This window comes from Cupressus sempervirens, chromosome 7, assembly GCF_028749045.1.
Source record: "Cupressus sempervirens isolate cs-2001-9-10 chromosome 7, ASM2874904v1, whole genome shotgun sequence".
Taxonomy (NCBI): Eukaryota; Viridiplantae; Streptophyta; class Pinopsida; order Cupressales; family Cupressaceae; genus Cupressus; species Cupressus sempervirens.
Window position 1 is genome coordinate 914,025,599 of NC_143124.1, and position 8,620 is coordinate 914,034,218.

Consider the following 8,620-nt stretch of genomic DNA (forward strand, 5'->3'; position numbering starts at 1 on the left):
CATGGACATGTGACTTAAAAATGTCTTCTCCCTGTAACTACCTAAAGTTTTATACTCTCATTTTCTGGGTCTATGATATGTATAACCAATCCATATAGTTTGTTTCACATATTTTTTGATGTCTTTATTCATCCTAATGTCCCAAGAAATTGCCACACATTAAAAAGCATCCAATTCCCCTTCACTTCTTCCATTTTTTCTAGTCTTCTCTATTGTTGTGTAGTCCATAGAATCAAGCATGACTCATAATATTTTTTATTTGTATTTTAATATTTTCTTCATATTGCATAAATATTTCTTCATATCATTTATATTCTCTCACATATTTATAATCTAGCTCTGATATCATGTTGGTTTCTCCATATCTATTGCAAATGTATTAAGACTACCATAATGTTTGGCATGTATGTTCCAAATGCAATAATCCTCTTAGATTTATATAGAGAGAATAGTTCATGAATAGACATGTCCCTTCATAGGACATGTCTATTCATGAATCAAATAATTAATACAATACCAACTTTAATCTTACACACTCACGCACACACACACACAATTTTCTTATATACAATTGGTTTATCTGACTGAAGCTATCAAACATCTACACTCCCTCTTAGCTTAGAAGGATAACTGCATGAGAATAAATATTACTTCAACAGAATATTAAAAATAATAATTTTAAGAATATCTCGTTTGCTATCTGAGAAGATTTCCACCATTTGATATCACATTCGTTATCATGAGTATTGATCTTCTAGAATATCAAGACACAATATTCACCAAGTACCCAAATAAGGTTTGATATATTACTCAAAAGGGATTTGATATTACATCTCATATCAAGAGTATTGGTCTCCCAGATATCAGTGATATTTACCCTGTACTCAAAATAAGGTTTGATATCACATCTTATATCAAGAGTATTGGTCTCCCAAAATATGAATGATATTCACCAAGTACTCAAAATAAGGTTTGATATCACATCTGATATCAATAGTATTGGCCTCCCAAAATATCAATGACATTCACCAAATACTCTTTGAGCAATGGCCTTCGAGAATATTTTGATGCAAGACATTCAACATATACTTAATTTTTTTGATCTCATAATACAAGTTATTGTAAGATCGCCACCTTATTGTAAGATCGAAATCAAGAAGTTTGAGGGTAGGTAATTGTACTACCTTCTTCAAATGTTCAAAATTGTGATTTTCTTTCTCTATCCAAGAGAACTTGCATTTTATCCCTCCTTTCATGGTGTATAGGATTAGAGCACACATGCAACTAAATCCCCTTATGAATTTCCTATAAAATATTGCTCGGCCATGGAAACTCCTAACATCATCAACTGATCTAGGGGTGGGCCAGTCAAGTATAACCTCCACATTTGAAGGATCTATCTTCAAACATCCACTAAAAACAATAAAACTAAGGTAAACCAATTCAATTTTCATGAACTCACATTTGTCTAAGTTGATCATCAACTTTTCATCATGCAATCTCTTCAACATTTGTTCAAGGTGCTTCAAATGCTCCTCCTTGGTCTTCCTAAACAAAGTATGTTATCAAGGTAAACAACCACAATTCTACCAATAAATTCTGCCAATACCTCGTTAATTAGGCACATAAATATGTTAGGTACATTGCTAAGACTAAATGGTACAACTATTCATTCATAGAGGCCCTCATTGGTCATGCTTGACACTTCAACTTTTGATAAACACAAATTAGAGCAGAAGTGGAGACAATTGCACAATGTGTTGGCATTTCTATATGAAGAGTTGCAGGCCAAATTACTAGGGAAGTCAAGATTCCCTAACCCTAGTTTGACTTTCAAAAATTACCTCATGGATGTTTATCCATGGTCATATTCATTTGTGGGATGGAAAATGATGCATTTGTGTATATGTTCTAGATGGTTGTGGTTTATCATGTTTAGGGGTCAAGCTCTGGTGTATGTTTTGATTTTGCATATGTAATTGCAGAAGAGATGATTTGATAGCTTCTAGACTATTGCTCTTATCCCCATTTCAAGTAAATATATTTTTTTGGTTCAAATGATTTTGGCTCAAAATGTCAGTTTCTTTTTAAAAAAATTGAAGTTTGATACCTTAAGACTTCATTGGGCGATTTTCCCATCTCTACATGGATGCCCATAATTAATAGTTCATGTAGCTATGATGAATTCTTGAAGGCTTTTCTATGATCAATCATGTGTGCTTTCACGAACTAATTTGATGAGGGTGGGTGATTGCATTTCAAGTTTCTTTATTGCAAGGTTAAGAGATCCAAGTAGAATGGTTATATGGGGCCAACTTTATTATCATTAGGGTGCACGGTCTCATGGTAAAGGCTTTCTTACTTCCCACATTTGCTCTAGATAGGGTGTTAGCTCTAGAGATCTTTAGTCAACTCTCCTTAATTTAAGAAAGAATGGGTGTAGGAAAGAGTAAAGCAATGATGTACAAACCACCAATAACTCTTAGAGGCCTCGCCATGAATAAGAGAAAGTCTAAAAAATTTTTGAGGTCAAAGAAGGCTCAACTTGGTCTAATGTTTGTTGATACTTATTGGAATTTAAACTTAGATGGTTGTTTGAAGAGATTTAAACCTCTTGTCCATCACCCATGACCATATTGGGAGGCAAAGATAAGCCCCATACTACTTGTTGCGAATATATTCATCAACCTTTCTTCAACCCATGTTGAGAATTACCCTATGTGGTTGGAATCCTACGAGGTTAGGTGTCATTTTAACCCTAAATTCAAAATCACTTCATAATTTAGAGACAAATTGAGAGATGAAGGATGGTTTGAAGATCTCTAAACCTATAGATAGGAAACTAGGTTGGCTTTCACTGACCTATTGGATGATAACATTGATTCTGATATCGAGAAGGAATGGGAAAACCATCATAATGAAGGTTCCTTGCCTAAAAGCCAAGAAGAAGAAAAACATATTCCCTCTATTCCAAGTAATCTAGTACAACAAGATACAACAATATTAATTGTTGAAAATCCTTTGGAGGAGGCTAAACCTCCATTAGTGAAAGAGAAAACCAAGGAAGCAAAGGTTTCTAAAGGAGCACATCCCACTTAGCTCCTTAATCTTGTAAAACCAAAGAAAGGGAGATCATTGTAGCCTGATAATCTCTTAGTAGCAAAGAAGAGAAGAAAAACTTTGAAATTTACGCTAAAGGAATCTTCTAAGGTAAAAGAGTTGGACTAGGGCACACTTATAGTGCAAAAGGTAATTCTACAAGCTCCGCGCACATCCCTTTGGAAAGTTTTCCTCCTAGCCTCCTCTCTTCTCAACCTCTAGTTTCCCCATCACCTCGCCCCTTTGTTTCTACTTACTTGAGTTTTCATTCCCCTTGCTCCTTGATTATTCTTGCAATCAACTTACTTCTTCCTTGGAGGAGCCAAGTTTATCCCACCTTTCAACTTGAATTCCCCATTGGTAACTACTCCTAGTACCCATCTTGGGGTACATCCCCTTCAATTCCCTCTACTTGCTGCCATATTGCTGGGCAAGAAGATATTGCTACTACCATTTTGAACTCCTATTTTGATGATGATAATAAACCACCTTTAGAAAATGTCTATGTACAATGATAACGACAACATCTTCATCGGTGTCACACAAATACCCACTATTCAAGGCAAAACTTTTGGTCAAATTCAACTTGTTGAATCATGCCATCTCCATGAACCTCAATCATGCAAGACCACAAGACCAAGTGGAGCTCATGAGAGAAACTTTCAAGGTCGCGTCAATATTTTATATAACTAAGCTTTTAAGGTTGCATTATTAAATATGATGTCGTATCAACATATTGTTTATCAAACTATCCAAAAAGGCACAAAAAAATGAGACGCATACTTGTGCACGTCATGTTTTATTGATGTGTTGTTGTGGCATCACATGATTTGTTGTTTTCTAGATCTAAGGAATACATTAATTCAATTATGGATAGTCATTATCAATGATAACTTTTAAGTCACAACTATTGGTGAAATATTGTTAAAAATATTGGACATTGGGAACATAACTCATTTTTCAAACCATGGTGAGTACTATATCCATTTGTCTTTCACCTTTTGCTAATCCATGTATGTTTGGCCCTAACTCTAAGTTGGTTGATTGTGCGCACAACTATTGTGATTTTTGAGTGAGATGAACCCCTAATTATCTCCAATTTTATGCAAAATGAGCTTGCTTCAAGCTCCATTTCTGCCCTTGCTGCATTTTCTTGTTTAGTTGCTATGTTTTAACCATGGAACATATCCTCCATATTTAACATACAGCAGGGACTCCAGCTCCATTAGAGCTCTTCTTGTTTGAGTAGTACTAAATTCCTATGAAAACCCTAAATGACTCCAGCTCCATTAGAGCTCTTCTTGTTTGAGTAGTACTAAATTCCTATGAAAACCCTAAATGTTTTGCCCAGCTAAAGAGAAAATGCATGAACAAATAAAAATGAAACACTTGAGGCAATGTTAATGAACCCCGCTCCCCTGAAAACAAAAACCCAAAAAAGGAACCATTGTTTATCACAGCACCCTTCATAAAAATTATAAAGTGAGAAAGATCTAACTGCTGATTGTTTAACTTTCTACAACATATTTGATTTATTTAAGACCCACTTTTTGTAAGAAATATGTCAAAGCAACTACTAAAGCTGTATTCAAACTGGAGAACTATTTCTCTCGACAATATTCAAATTACTTTTTAAAATGATAGTAGAACTTTCCTTATTGGAAAGCATGTGGTACAAATTCTATCATACATTCTCCATGATTGGAAGTACAAATTTTGAGTGATATGCGAAAAAAAAAAAATATTTCTAAGCTATCCAATTGCATTATTCTCTGATACACAGGGCATGAACTCTCCCTAGCTTTTTAACAGAGTTGACATATCCTGTTTGATGATTCTTTCCACAGTAATTCATAACCCGGATATTTGAGGTGGATGTGCAATACAGCCTTGTACTTATATCAGGATGTACATCATATTTTTCAGACAGAATCTTTGCTGGAAACACCACCTTACAAAAAATACAAGACGATCTTCAGTATTCTCATACAACAGATGGGAGTGAGACTTCCACACAAGATTAACATTTTGCATATTACAAAATCAGAAAATCTGTATCCAGACTAAGTGGCAAGTAATTGTTTGTAGACAGAACGGTTATATGGGGCCAACTTTATTATCATTAGGGTGCATGGTCTCATGGAAAAGGCTTTCTTACTTCCCACATTTGTTCTAGATAGGGTGTTAGCCCTAGAGATCTTTAGTCAACTCTCCTTAATTTAAGAAAGAATGGGTGTAGAGAAAAGTAAAGCAATGATGTGCAAACCACCAATATCTTTTAGAGGCCTCGCCATGAATAAGAGAAAGTCTGAAAATATTTTGAGGTCGAAGAGGGCTCAGCTTGGTCTCACGTTTCTTTATACTTATTGGAGTTTAAACTTAGATGGTTGTTTGAAGAAGAGATTTAAACCTCTTGTCCATCGCCCATGACCATATTGGGAGGCAAAGATAAGCCCCATACTACTTGCTGCAAATATATTCATCAACGTTTCTTCAACCCATGTCGAGAATCGCCCTCTGTAGTTGGAACCCTACGAGGTTAGGTGTCATTTTAACCCCAAATTCAAAATCACTTCACAACTTAGAGACAAATTGAGAGATGAAGGATGGTCTGAAGGAAAAATTGAAGATCTCTAAACCTACAGATAGGAGACTAGGTAGGCTTTCGCTGACCTATTGGATGTCGACATTGATTCTGATATCGAGGACTGCGAGAACCATCATAATGAAGGTTCCTTGCCTAAAAAAACAAAACAACTGCAAACCTCTGTATTCCTTCGAAAATCTCGTCCTTTACATGCCTCCCTAACATCCAACTAACCTACATGCCTCCTGCAAAACAAATGTACTTACTATTAGAATACAACAAAAAAGATAAACATTAAAAAGAATGCATCACATTAAGATGTGCAATATATATCTTGTCGAGTTACCTGTAATACTCTTATTTTAAGGCATCAAAACTTCAATTGCTAAGGTGAATTACCTACAGGTGTAAAATTCAGTTGCATAAAGCAGGGTGTTAATTGATACTAATTTTTAAGTCATGTTAACTCAGAATCGTAAGAAGTTACAAACGAAATGCAACCAGGATCATTCTGTAAAAATGTAATTATGAAAAGCTTCAGAATCTCAGATACTAGTCAATTGATAATGTTCTAATTTCATGGTGTACAAAATTTTCACAATTTATTTCTCGTGAAACCCACCAATAATCTTTAACAAATTAGAATTGGATGCACATACATCTAAATTGTAATGTATGGCTAGGGGCAATGACCAAAGTAGCTATCTCATACTAGAACTCCTAAATTTTGACTGGGAATTCAGGGAACACTGGCAGTTGGTATGTTTAATAACTCTTTTACAAAGAGGATATTTTCAGCGCTGAAGCACATTTGTGCTCAAGGGTGTTGTAAAATATCCTTTCTATTGCAGTGCAGCTGAGAGGATCCCTTGACAGATCTTTGCACAATAAGAACTACTACGAAAAATCCTTTGTATATCCTTTCTATATGACCTGCATATTGAAAGGAAGGATGAAACACTTAAACAAGCGGATAAAATCAAGAGTTGATAAGGTACCCTAACTTCATTACTTACTTTACTACCTAAAACGTTAGTTATACAACAACATAGCTTCATGGTTCTCTGATTCTCAGTCATAATACAACTGAACTCTATAAATAAAGTCATAAAACCAGTCGCCTGAGAGATACAGTCCAGGTGAAATAAATCAACACACAAGAACATAGACAGTACACCACTGTTAAATCAGCCTACTTTTGTTGGCATCACATCACTATAAAGCATGATTACAGTAAAATACTGGTAAAAGGACACCATTATTGTGAAATTTAAGGATTTACAGCACAGGCAATGTAACAAAAATAGTACATAGACAAGAAACAAAATTCCATGATGGTAAACTCCATGACAAGTTCTTTGAAACACTAGTACAGCTGAAACTTGACAAAACTCACTCTCCATCAATGACTTGGTAAAGATATCTGTCACTTGATCCTCTATACCAACATAGCCAATATAAAATCTTCTGAAGCTGCAATAGATCATGAACCTTGTGATACTTCTGCTCAATATGCTTAGTCCTCAAATGAAAGGCAAGATTCTTAGCAGTCTAAAGATCACTCTAATTGTCACAACTCACAACATATCATCATCACATCTTTTAGCATATAAAAGTGATCTAACATCTATTGCAACCACACTGCTTCATTGGATACTTAAGCAAGTCCAGTGTAGCCTGCTATTTTGTTTCTAGGAAGACTCTGAGATTGAAGAATCTCCCAACATGAACAGATAACCTAAGTACACCTCTTGCCATCAGGATTCCTAACCAATCTAATCCGTGTAGCCATCTAGAATGTGGCTATCCCTCCTCCCTTAAAAAGTCCAAAATCCATAAATTTGGCCACCAATCCAATACAAAAATTCATAGAAAGTTTGGGTAAGTTACAACAAACTCCCTACTAGACACTGATATTTTGTGGGATTGACCTCTTTTATTTATGTATTCTTTGTCAACGTTATAATAGGACTATATGGAGGTTTGACAACTGTTGCATCCTCCATCCTATATCTTGTCAACAATTGTTTCACATATTTTGACTTCATGAAAACAAATGTATGCTACTTTAACCAATCTTGTAAAACCAAAATATAGTCAAGCAACCCGAAATCTGAACTCAAGCTATAATGCTGACTGTTTTTTTTTTCATAATCAAATCAACATTATTAGCTGTCAAAATTAGATCATTGACAAAGAGGAAAAAAAAAAGAGATTTCCCAATCAATCTTCTTAACACAGATTGGGCTCCTTTTCAAAGGTTTGAAAATTCAATTCCTAACGATATTGACCAATCTTCTCATACATGCAGGAGGTAACCTACTTCAAGCCATATAATAACTTAATCTACAAACCAAATGTTCCCCTCCATCTTTCATGAATCCGAGTGATTGGTACATGAAAATCTTTTCCTTCAAATCACCATGAGGAAACACTTTTTGCATCTAACTGATGGACATGCCACTTACACTTTAGTGAAATGTCCAGAACCCAATTTTGTGGTCGAATCACCATGGAACAATTTCTTTAACCACTCAAGCCATTTAATCGCATTACACTTTTGTACAAAGAGAGATGGGACGTAGAGCCCAAGGAACCAGCATAGATTGACGAAGATGCTACAGTTATATAGGTAGAGCTCCTTGGTATTAGTTTCGCAAAGATTGACCATGTGGAGAACAGTGCCAGAAATTCTATTAATGAGGAGTTTAGGCCTCAGAAATGATTAGAGGTCTCACTTCGCTCCTTTTTTAATTGCAATTATCATTATGAAATCTGGACAGTAATATAAATTTTAAATTCAACATTTTCATTGTTCAAACTTCAATGTTAAATTATTAATGTCCAATTCAAAGTTTAGTAGTATTTTAGCATCGCATCCCCACATCCTCTGGCTTAAAAACCCTGTGGAACAATGGTTATTCCTAAAATGCA

The 8,620-nt window shown here is 35.1% G+C and overlaps 1 long non-coding RNA gene across 1 annotated transcript; it reads right to left on the bottom strand.

The window, feature by feature from the left end:
* Window positions 1-4,663: 4,663 nt before the first annotated feature.
* LOC149550492 (uncharacterized) lies at window positions 4,664-7,343 on the bottom strand. The gene is made up of 2 exons (XR_016354527.1): window positions 7,083-7,343; window positions 4,664-5,931 (listed from the first exon to the last, which is right to left on the bottom strand). It is a non-coding gene; the product is annotated as an uncharacterized LOC149550492 (long non-coding RNA).
* Between the last annotated feature and the right edge of the window lie 1,277 nt (window positions 7,344-8,620).